This window comes from Sinocyclocheilus grahami, unplaced genomic scaffold, assembly GCF_001515645.1.
Source record: "Sinocyclocheilus grahami isolate Dianchi unplaced genomic scaffold, SAMN03320097.WGS_v1.1 scaffold599.1, whole genome shotgun sequence".
In the NCBI taxonomy this organism is placed as follows: domain Eukaryota; kingdom Metazoa; phylum Chordata; class Actinopteri; order Cypriniformes; family Cyprinidae; genus Sinocyclocheilus; species Sinocyclocheilus grahami.
The window spans coordinates 76,695-89,741 of NW_015505778.1; the positions used below are offsets into that span (position 1 = coordinate 76,695).

Consider the following 13,047-nt stretch of genomic DNA (forward strand, 5'->3'; position numbering starts at 1 on the left):
ATTAACTACAATTAAAATGAAAACGGAGAATGTAAATATTAATAAAAAACTACAATAGTTTTTAATTTAGATTAACCTTATTCTTAAATTGTCCTAATAATTTAAAAAAAGTTGGGTGAATAAAACAATTGAGATCCTGTGCATAAATAGAAAGTAATTCACTTCAGTCTGAATACATAAGAAATCTCAGTCCATTCGCAGAACCTCACATTCCCCATGATGTCTACCTCAACAAAACCCAAACCCTCTAGCATCTTTTAGAGTCATTGTCACTCACTTAGTTTCAACCTACTTGATTTTGCAGTCTGGGAATGCTGTCAGAGCTGGAGAGAAAAGGCGCGTTTGTCTGTGGTGACAGAGGCATAAAACGGTTGTCACTCCACGACATTACCAATATATTACTTGCCCTCTAAGACGTTCCTTGAGAAGAGGGCAATTGCCCTTTTTTTTTTAATGAAAAGGCCAATTTAGGGTCTCAAAATCTGACAGGTCTATGTAACATATTAGCATAAACTTTCTTCAAAATAGATATATTTTTTACAGCTCACTCATGGGACCACATTATAAGCCTTATATGCCAGACTTTCCTCTACAGACTCCAGTGTTCACATTAAATTATAAATATGCAAGTGAGGATTAGAAAATATTAAGATGGCATATTGTTATGCTATTCCAATCACAGCCAAAAACGATATTCTTACCCTATCACTGTAAAGCATCTGAAGAACAATATACTAAAATCGCTTTATTGCTTGAAGGACCGAAATGATGGCACATCTACGGATGCAAACCCATGCAATCATATGAAATAGCAGTAAAAGTATTTCCCTCACAATAAGCCCTCATTTAACAGGAATGCGTTTATGGGCACACATCACTTACACCCTCATGCAGCGAGCGCAAATGATGCTTAGACAAGAAACACTTCACAAAGACCATTTTCAAAACAAAATTCACACTCTCTGGTCATTTTACAGAGCAACCATTATGTCCAAGTTAATACACCTTATCTCATGTAGAAATGGTTATCTACACTCTAAAAAAATCTACCCGGTCTCATGGCAAATACGTACCTGGGGGCACATTTTTTCAAGACGCGAAATACGTACCAATAAGTACATATCACTGCAGTTTCCAAAAAAAAAAGAACACTAGAGGCAGTAAAACTCCGACACCTTTTAAATTATTTTCACACAGAGTATGATTTACAGAGTTTTGGTTAAAGCAGCGAGCGCAAATGATGCTTAGACAAGAAACACTTCACAAAGACCATTTTCAAAACAAAATTCACACTCTCTGGTCATTTTACAGAGCAACCATTATGTCCAAGTTAATACACCTTATCTCATGTAGAAATGGTTATCTACACTCTAAAAAATCTACCCGGTCTCATGGCAAATACGTACCAATAAGTACATATCACTGCAGTTTCCAAAAAAAAAAGAACACTAGAGGCAGTAAAACTCCGACACCTTTTAAATTATTTTCACACAGAGTATGATTTACAGAGTTTTGGTTAAAAAAAGCGTAATTTTCACACAATTACTTGAAGAGTATTATGTTGTGACTTCAAACATTTTTAATATGCTGGGAGATTTGAAAACTGATGCTTTGATTGTTAGCACCGCACATATCCAGCTTCATATCAATGGGTTTTCATAGACGATAGGTTTGTTTGGTAGCTCACGGAGTACGGAGACGTACTTAAGAGGTGAGGAGCTCTGGTTCAAATCCCGTGTAACTACGGTTTGACAAAACAGTGCAAATCTGCATATAATGAAGTTAAAATGGCACGGTTGCATCAAAAAATGTGTTTTTATATCAGCTTTGCATTTGTTAACACTATTGGGTAGGTTTAGGGTTGGGTTTGGTGTAGGGAATATTTCCAACACGACACAGCATTAACTTTTAGCGACAGTCCCCGGATATTTGAATTCTGAATCGCCGCAATACGTACCTGAAGCAACGTAATAATCCCGTGTAACTACGGTTTGACAAAACAGTGCAAATCTGCATATAATGAAGTTAAAATGGCACGGTTGCATCAAAAAATGTGTTTTTATATCAGCTTTGCATTTGTTAACACTATTGGGTAGGTTTAGGGTTGGGTTTGGTGTAGGGAATATTTCCAACACGACACAGCATTAACTTTTAGCGACAGTCCCCGGATATTTGAATTCTGAATCGCCGCAATACGTACCTGAAGCAACGTAATAAAAACACAGCAATACGTACCTATATCAATGTAATAAAAACACAGCAATACGTACCTATATCAACGTAATAAAAACGTGCCAGGCTTCACGTATTGAACCCGTGTTTTAGAGCCATTCAGTGGACATTTCTCTTTGAAACTGCGGCGAAATGTGCAGTAAGGTACGTAAAAACGGTGTTGCAGAAATGTACGCAGAGGTACGTATTTTTATGAGACTGGGTTGTAAAAAATGCTGGGTTAAATACAACCCAGTCCTTTTTTAGAGTGTAAAACATTAAAAAAATTGTTAAAATGCACATAATTCTTTACAGATATTAAATAACCATTAGGACTGGGTGATTGATCAAATATTCATGATAAACTAGATATAGAGATTTTGTTCGTGATATAAAAGTCAAGAATATTGAGATGATTTTGTATGTTGCAGTAAAAAAGATAATAATTTCAATGAATCAGTTTCAGCAAACTCTCCATGAATCAAAATACAGACTCACTGATTCAATTGTACATTTTACCTGCTTTAAATAATTAACATAATCTGTTTATTACAATGTTATGTTGTGCATATAAATGAAAATGTGTTAATATAGTTAAAACGGTGTATTTTTAATAAAGATTATAAATAATTATAATTTTTTATATTATATAATAAAGAATTAAATATAAAGAAATATTTAATTAAACAAACAAATATATATATGCCAGGTATATTTTATACACAACTAAATTAATAACTAAATGAACATAAGCAAAAACATTTTACCAGTTATCATATTGAAATATTTCATATGATAAAATTGAAATATTTTTATAAAGTAGAAATATATCATACATATAACTACATATTTATTTGTTGATTCATTCATTCATTAATTTACTGAAATGTATCCTTGCTTTAATGTTGAAGCTACTTGGCAAAATTGTTTTATTTTATGATTATAATTCCTCTTATAAAAAAAAAACATTGAGATTGATATTTTTTTAGCAATACTGTGCAGTCTAAAGTACTATTACCACCATTTGAGACATGAAAATGACAAAGTTTGAGAACATGCTGTTCTCCAGATGAATTAAGGCTGCTACATCATAAAATAGAACTGACAGCAGTGCAAGCAAATATAATTGGCAACCACACTTGAGACAAGTGGTCCCAATTAAGATGTGGCTTTTAAGACAAAACAACAATGGCAGTGAAATCACCGAACAATTGTAGACAGGCCCATCTGGCTCATTTTGATACAGAATAAACAGAATATTTGGTATTTAACCCAGTATTTTTTAGAGTGTAGCTTCTTAATGACTGTTGTGTTTTAATGGGTTTAAACCCATTAAGTCTTGACCAATTATGATGGATTTATTATATAGGGCAGTAGTTCTGCAAGCCCGAAAAAGTCTAGGTTTTGTAGCAACCTTACACTCTAAAAATGCTGGGTTAAATACAACCCAGTCCTTTTTTAGAGTGTAAAACATTAAAAAAATTGTTAAAATGCACATAATTCTTTACAGATATTAAATAACCATTAGGACTGGGTGATTGATCAAATATTCATGATAAACTAGATATAGAGATTTTGTTCGTGATATAAAAGTCAAGAATATTGAGATGATTTTGTATGTTGCAGTAAAAAAGATAATAATTTCAATGAATCAGTTTCAGCAAACTCTCCATGAATCAAAATACAGACTCACTGATTCAATTGTACATTTTACCTGCTTTAAATAATTAACATAATCTGTTTATTACAATGTTATGTTGTGCATATAAATGAAAATGTGTTAATATAGTTAAAACGGTGTATTTTTAATAAAGATTATAAATAATTATAATTTTTTATATTATATAATAAAGAATTAAATATAAAGAAATATTTAATTAAACAAACAAATATATATATGCCAGGTATATTTTATACACAACTAAATTAATAACTAAATGAACATAAGCAAAAACATTTTACCAGTTATCATATTGAAATATTTCATATGATAAAATTGAAATATTTTTATAAAGTAGAAATATATCATACATATAACTACATATTTATTTGTTGATTCATTCATTCATTAATTTACTGAAATGCAACTCAGAATGGTTCTTCTATGGCATCACTGCAAATAAACTTTATTTTGGAAAAACTTTCCAACTTTATTTGGGGTCATGTGGATTACCTGTGGAAAACTGGGGTTATATGGATTGCTTGTGGATTATTATGATGTTTTTATCAGCTGTTTGGATTCTGACGGCACCCATTCACTGCAGAGGATCCATTGGTGAACAAATGATGTAATGCTACATTTCTCCAAATCTGTTCTGACGAAGAAACAAACTGTACATCTTGAATGAGCTGAGGGTGAGTATTTTCAGCAAATTTTCATTTTGGGGTCAACTATTCTTTTAAACATTAAAAAGTTCTGATTTTGTCTTGACACACAGCATTTTAGTTTGAACAGCCAGTCACTGGTACTCCCTTCAGTTGCACCTAGTAAAGACATGGTGTAATGTGTAGCACTTGATGTCAAAGAGTTAGTAGCCGTCTCTTTAATAATGAAATGCAGGTCACATTTGGGGTCAATTACTACCGTAGACCATCAGCATCTCAAATAAGAGCCAAGCAATTACAGCACTGGCTGCCCAGAGAGATTATCGACAGGAACGCCTTCACGCAAGCAGCACGTATTGATTCTGTTGTGGGTCTTCTTTATCTCTCACGCTGTCACTAATGTCAGCAGCAGCGATACAAGATAACCAATTGAATCTTCTTTCTCTATAGGATATGGGCAACATTGAGGAAAGGAGCAGAAATTATGAGAGTGAATGGAGGGTTTGAATGCTCTTTAGTGTCTGGGAATAGTTAGTATTTTGTAGCCAGATTGTGACTTGAGGTTGCTTTTCTGGCCATGAACTGCACACGAGGACAGGGAGGAACAACAACTAACTGGCATACAAAGAGACTGACCACAGTGCAATCTCTTGTAGAACTGGTAAAAACCTGTGCGCCCTGACTTAATTCAAAACCAACTGATCTGTAGAAGCCGTTACACAATATTGACAGTTATGGATTAAAAAATATTAAAATATTAGTAGATGACGTCTTCATATGTGCTGTTCATTTGATATATTAATGACTGCTCATTTTCATGAAGGCATGACTTTTCTTGATTCACATTTATTGGTAGCACACTTGCACTGAAAAAAAGTGAAAAATTTCCATTCAGAAATTGCTAATCAATACCACAAAGAATCACAAGGAAGTGGCAGGTAGCACAATGAACTAACCATGAAATTGCAAAGCTGCAAAGAAACAAAGTAGAAAGACTACAAATTTGAAAAAATATTGTTATGGTATGTGCAATTAAAGCACAATACTGTATTGACTACCAGTCAAAAGTTTGTAATAATAATAATAATATTATTATTCACAATATTATTGTTTTTACTGTTGTTGTTTTTTTTCTTTTTAATTAAAAATTCAGTAAAACAGTACATAATATGGACTATTACAATTAACTAGTTTACTATTGTAATACATTTTAAAATGCAAGCTGAATCTTCAGCAACCCTTACTACAGCTTTTAGTTTCATACTGTAAGTCTTTTGTAACATTATAAACGTCTTTAGTGTCACTTTCGATCAATGTAACGTGTTCCTGCTGAATAAAAGTATTTATTTATTTATTTATCTTCCTCCAAACTTACTTTTGAACGGTAGTGTATCACAGTTTTCACAAAAATATGAAGCAGCTCAACTGTTTGTAACACTGATAATAATAAGAAATGTTTCCTGAGCAGTAAATCAGCATATTAGAATGATTTCTGAAGGATCGTGTGACACTGAAGACTGGAGTAATGATGCTGAAAATTCAGCTTTGCATCACAGAAATTAATTTACATTTTTAAATATATTAAATATATATTTTTAAACCACAAAAATTTTCACAATAATATTGTTCTTACTGGAGGTAAGAGACTTCTTTCAAAAATATAAAACATTTAATTATTCCAAACTGCTAATGTATTACACAAGCAACAGATTCCAACTTGTATGTCATTTTATTATTTATATGATATTATATGTATACATTATATTTATTTTTATAAAGTTATGTGAAAACAAAGTGGTGGACATGAAAAACTGTCTTGATGGCGGTGTTGTTTTGACAGTACTGAACCTAGTTTAGAGAAATATTTCTACAAAGGATAGCACTATATCATGGAATAGACAGGCATGATTAGTCTACTTTAACGGTGTAATTATGTTCAGCAGGTGTGTTTGTGGCATTACCTGATTTGTATAATTCCTTTAGTGAATTGGGCACTGAAACAACACAGACAGCATGTGCATATAAACAACACTAGCTGTAATTCATTTCCCACTAAAACGTCTGTTTTTACCAAATATTTGAGAGTGAAACATATTAAATTTGAAATATAAAGAATTTCACTGAAATGCCAATGCTTTCAGATCAGAGAGTAAAGCATAAGAACTTTCATCCCAGTCACATAGACTCAGCAAATATTCCTTATATTCAATTTGTTCATCACTGTCAGCATGAATTTTAAAATGGAAGTCATCATTCAAATACATGTGCAGATTTAACATGGGTACAATTTAAAGTGTTGAGGTTATGCAAGACTACTACTATAATAACTCCCAGAAGCCTCTGCCTCACAAGCATAAGTGCTTGAGACAGGCTCCTCGGTATCAGAGGACAAATTAAACTCGTCAGACTCATTTTTGGCTAAGCCGGCAGACATATTCCCTTGACTATTTTCAGTTCCCAGTAATGTCAGACCAAAATGAGCCTGACCAAGAAATAATGATTAATTTTGCAAATCACATTAGAGATGAAAGCACCTGGCTCCCTTCAGTGTGCACCAATCACAATGAGTTTTGCAGATGCTTCATTGTCATAAACATTTTGGCCGTGATGATGTAAACATTTCCATCAACAGCATATGCAACATATAAATGCGTCTTATGTGTTAATGCCACAAGACAATATCATGTAAGAACCCAAAATAAAATTGCAGGGAAGATGGTAATGCGGTGGATAGATACTTAGGCTGTTAACTGAAAGTTTCTAGGTTCACCCCAAAGCAAAACTCCATTGCTCAGACATTTCTCTTTCAGAACAAAGGGGAGTTTCCTGTTAGTATCAAATTTGTCTTTGATGCTTCTTCTAATATTTTTTAGGAGAAAAATCAAATGAGATAATGACTGAACTGTTTCATATAGAGCTGGGTCAAATGACATAATGCTCATGTCGGTTCTTATTTAAAATATTGGAAGATTTGATTGGATTCTTTCAATTCAATTACTTTTATTAAATTTACAATTTTGAAGTTATTCAAAAATACACCAGACATGCAGTTCACATACTGTATAGAAGAGTTGAGTTCCTAAATCACAGTTGTGCCCTTGAGCAAAATACTTGAAGCACTTAAATTATTTTTGAAGACTATAGCTAGACTTTTCAATATAAATGAAAGACTCGAATAAAAAGAATAGACTAAAAAAAAATCTGAACTATTGAAAATTCCCATTCCACCATAAAGGCAATTATTAAGACGTTGTGGCCAAAGACTCTCCAAGATCTTCAAGGGCCACAGCTGGAAAATTACAGAAATTAGTTGAGTCTTGGGTCAAAAAGACTAATAAATAATAAATAAATACATTTCAAACAGCACCTACATCACCACAAATTGTGGTGCTCTCATCTCATCCACAAACAAACTCCAGCATATTCAGTTGCCAGACACTACTTGTACTTCAAATGGGACTGGGTTCTATGGTCAGATGAAACAGGATTTAAAAAATGCCTTTTGGCACACACAATATGGGTTTAAAGAGATATACAGGGACAAAAAAGTACCCCATGCCCATCTTGTTCAGATACATGGCATCATGGATTCTATCAAATACCAACAGATAAAAAATCAAAACCTGACTGGCTCTACTAAAAATCTTATAATGGGGCCATTACTGGATCTTTTCCATCAGGAGAATGCTCAAAAACAAAAATCAAAACAAAAATGGGTCACTGAGCAAAAAATTAATGTTTTACATTCATTCTATCCCAGTCCCCTGACCTGAACCCTATAGAAAATGAGAATGGTTAGCTGAAGAGGAGAAGAACCAACATGAACCTGGGAATCTAAAGGGTCTGGAGTAGGGCTGCACGATAAATCGCATGCAATATTTAGCCCTAGTCTGGAGTGATTCTGCATGATGGAATGGTCTCTGATCTCTTGTCAGGTGTTGTCCAAACTCCTCAGGCATTATAGGAGAGACTAAGAGCTGTTATCTTTGCAAATGGACATGGTAAAAAGTACTGAATAAAAAAGGGGCACTAATTGTGGCAATTCGAAATACGTGCTTGCGGCGCCTTTTCTGCAAAACCGATATTACGTACCTCACTGCACGTTTCGCGACAGTTTCAAAGTGAAATGGCCAGTGAGCGGTGCTAAAATGCTCATTCAATACTTGACCGTAGCATGTTTTTATTACCTCGGTACAGGCACGAATTGTTGTTTTTTAATTATGTTGCTTGCAGCGGTTCAGAATTGAAATGTCCAGGGAGTGTCGCTAAAAAGTGCTCTGTTGTGTTGGAAATATTCCCTACACCAAACCCAACTCCTAACCTACCCAATAGTGTAAACGAATGTCAAAGTAATATAAAAGCGCATTCGTAACCGTGCTATTTTAACTTCCTTATACATGGGTTTGAGCTGTTCTGTCGAACTGTAGTTTCACAGGACTCGTACCGGAGTGCTTCTCCTCACAAGTGCAATGCCGTATCATGTGAGCTACTGAGCAAACCTACTGAATTAGAAAACCCATGCATATGAAGCTGTACATGTGACGCTAACATTCAAAAGTATCAGTTTTCAAATCTTGCAGCAAAATTGTTTTGAAGTCATAACTTAATATTGTCAAGGAATTGTGCGAAAATTAGGCTTTCTTAAATCGCAACTCTGGCCCTGTAAATCATACTTTGTGCATGTGAAAACGAATAAAAGTTGTCGGGAGTTTTACTGCCTCTAGTGTCTATTTCAACGGGAAACTGCACCGATTAGGTAAATTTTTTGAGTTTTGCAAAAATGTAGGTAGAGGCTCATGAGCCTGGGTAAGCCATTACACAATGGAAATCTTAACATCTGTTCATAGTGCATATTGAGGGTTCAAGAGAAAATGATTCTTCTGAATCAGATCTTTTCAATGAATCAGCTGATCTAGTTCACAAAACTGAATGATTCATCCATAAATTGGACTGATTCTGCTCTCAAATTCACCCAATGATCCACAGAGTGACAACTTAAATGTAGTCTATTTCTCGCACAAAACTATTGTATGAAGATCTAAAAATTGACCATTTTTATGTACTTTAATAGTGCTTTTACATCCTTTCTAAAAGCTTGGCAGCTCTCATTCACTGACAGAATTAGAATTATTGTGCGAACCAACTGTTCTTTTAGGATCATGCCAACAGGTCATACCTCTAATCAACAAGCCCTGAATACACGTCACGATAGCAGCTACAATAACACATGCGAGATGTACAATGCTCCGGTCTTCCTGCTCCTGCTTTGGAAAGGTTCAATTCGAAAGGTAATTGCAACACTCCTGCCAATAACATAATGATAAACTCCCGAATGATAAACATGATTGGTAAGACAATAATACAGCTGGCTCAGAGCCAGAGCCAAGCAGATGTTATCTGCTGTTATTCTGACGAATATTCAATATCATAAAAGCAGAGGCAATCTTTAATCTGTCACCAAGCGGTTAGCCAACTTTCAACATTGTACAACGAGCGAAGCGGCCAACCTCATGTCAATCAAACCCATTTAATGTGGGTTGGGAGACACTGGGGAGGAGAATAAACACAGAAAACAAGCACAGCAGAGAGGATGATCGGTCAACTTAAATCAAGTCTAATCTTCTTATTGATTAGCTGTCTTAATGTTATTCATAATAACGTACAACAAATCATTGCAGCACTCTTGAGCAGCGAGATTGCCTTTCTGTCACTCTGATTAAACGAGGCATCAATTAAACGGGGACAATTTGGAGACCTAAGTACCTTCTGCTTTTAGACTAGACAAAGCCGGCGTCTTTCATGCCGGTTGGTTGTCAAATTGCATGTCAAATGTTTTTGTATTAGATAATGATGTGATTTGAAGTCTTTGAGAGGAATGAGCAGAGTGTTTTTAAAGGATTAGACCACATAGTAGCTCAAAACACTTTAAACATTCAGTCCTTACCCTAAGCAAGGGCCCTACAGACTTTCCAGCCAATTACTGTATATAATTAATACATCTGTCTATTTAGCGTAATTTTCTCTGCATATATAGTTGTGGTCAAAATTTTACATACACTTTGCAATATCTGCAAAATGTTAATTATTTTACCAAAATAAGAGGGATCATGCAAAATGTGTTTCTTTTTATTTAGTACTGACCTGAATAAGATATTTCACAAAAAAGACGTTTACATATGGTCCACATGAGAAAATAAGTTGAATTTATAAAAATGAGCCCGTTCAAAAGTTTACATACATTTGATTCTTCTGCCTGCTGTTCTGCAGAAAAATCCTTCAGGTCCCACAAATTATTTGGTTTTCCAGCATCGTTTGCATATTTGAGCGCTTTCCAGCAGTGACTGTATGATTTTGAGATCCATCTTTTCACACTGAGGACAATTGAGGGACTCATACGCAACTATTTCCAAAAGTTAAAATGGTTACTGATAATCCAGAAGGGAAACAATGCATTGAGAGCCAGGGGTGTAAACTTTTGAACAAAATGATGTGTACATTTTTCTTATTTTGCTTAAATATCATGTTTTTTTTCATTTAGTACTGCCCTTCAGAGGCTACAGAATATACTGACATGTTTCCCAGAAGACAAAATAAGTTCAGTTTACCATTATCTTTAAATTCAAAAACCTCCAGGCTCTTAATGCATTGTGTAATACAGAAGTCGCACATTAATACAGAAATATTATGAAAATATTATTACAATTTAAAAATAAGATGTATTCTGTTTTAATAGATTTTTAAAATGTAATTTATTCCTGTGATGCAAAACTGAATTTTCATCAGCCAATACTCTAGTCTTCAGTGTCACATGATCCTTCAGAAATCATTGTAATACGCTGATTTGGTGCTCAAATATTATCAGTTATTATTGGTGCTCAATTATTAATAATGGTTCTTATTATTAATTAATTTTTAAAATATAAAGTTAAATTAACTAAATTTATTTAAAATAATACATTTCTGTAACATTATAAATGTACATTTTAAAATTGACAAATTTAATGCATCCTTTTTCTTCTTCTTCTTCTTCTTCTTTTTTTAAATCTTACCCCAAACCTTTGAATGGTAGTTTATAAGTTTCCACACACACAAAAAAAAGCATTAAGCAGTAAAAACTGCTTTCTACATTTATAATAATAAGGAATGTTTTTATCAGCAAATCAGCACATTAGAATGATTTCTGAAGGAGCATGTGAAACTGAAGACTTGAGTAATGATGCTGAAAATTCAGCTTTGTAAAAACCTCTAAGAAATCCACAGCCTATTTACTGTCTTTGGTAATTCCTGGTTGATGTGCCATGAACATGATGGGGACTGAAGCACAATACTGGTTAGCTTCTTATAGCAAACCACTTGAGAAACAAAAAGTCTGAGACTTAATAACACTTTCGTGGGAGGAAGATTATGGGTGGATTTAAAATTACATTTTTATTCTGTGATATCTACCATTAAAATTATTGAAATAATTGCTATTTTAATGACAACTTTTAACGCAATTAATTGGTTTATTTTTGTTTTATATTTGTGTATGCTTCTTATTGCTAAAAATAAAGTCAAATTCACCAACTCCGAAACAAAACTTGTATTTTTCTAAATAAACAAATATAACATGAAAATAAATTTTGTGAGTTCATGCCCAGACAAATCACTTGGCAGTAGCATCTAATGAATTGCATTGGGTCAAACTCTTAAATTATCCAGCATGCCAGGACAACCTTTGTATGATAGATATGTTGAAAAAACAATGAATTTCTCCATGAAAGGAAATCACATTTGCATACTGTTCCATTTCAGAAGAGAAAAAGACTTTTACAATATAGAGACAGAAAGCCAATAATACATCTGATATGGTTTAGTGACACTCGTGTCTTGCATATTAAACAGTCTTTCAAATCATCTCTTTCCTGTATTCCCTGTATTTCTGCTCTCTTTTTGCCTCTCCAAACTATTTCAGTAAACGCTCCCTTTTCCCTAACATAAACTCATGTATGGAAATACACAGCAGATTACAAGCATGCTATTATTATTTAAAGGGATCACATGATGCAATTTCAAGTTTTCCTTTCTCTTTGGAGTGTTACAAGCTGTTCGTGAATAGATAAGATCCCTAAAGTTGCAAAGACTGAAGTCTCAAACCCAAAGAGATATTCTTTATAAAAGTTAAGACTCGTCTACACCCTCCTAAAACGACTCGTTCTAACACGCCCCCACATATCTACCTCACTATGTGGGAAGATTTGCATAACACCGCCCACATGTATACGCAAAGAAAGAAGGCGTAACTTTTATTCTCGCTGTAGTATTGTTGCTGCCGCCGCCATGTCGTGGAGATGCTGTGTTGTGAAAGCGAAACTACTTTCTTTGGCCTTCCAAAAGAGGACACGACTAGAAATCAGTGGTTAAGTTGTATTTACAACACTGTTCCAGAACAGTTCAACCCAAATATTCAGATGTGTGCAGCGCATTTTCTGGAGGACTGTTTCCTGATCCTGGTAGAGTAGACTACAATGC

At 34.1% G+C, this 13,047-nt stretch overlaps 1 protein-coding gene across 1 annotated transcript in view; it reads right to left on the bottom strand.

Moving 5' to 3' along the window:
- Positions 1-13,047, bottom strand: part of prkg1b (protein kinase cGMP-dependent 1b) — a 152,834-nt gene that overhangs the window by 48,644 nt on the left and 91,143 nt on the right. The window lies entirely within an intron of this gene.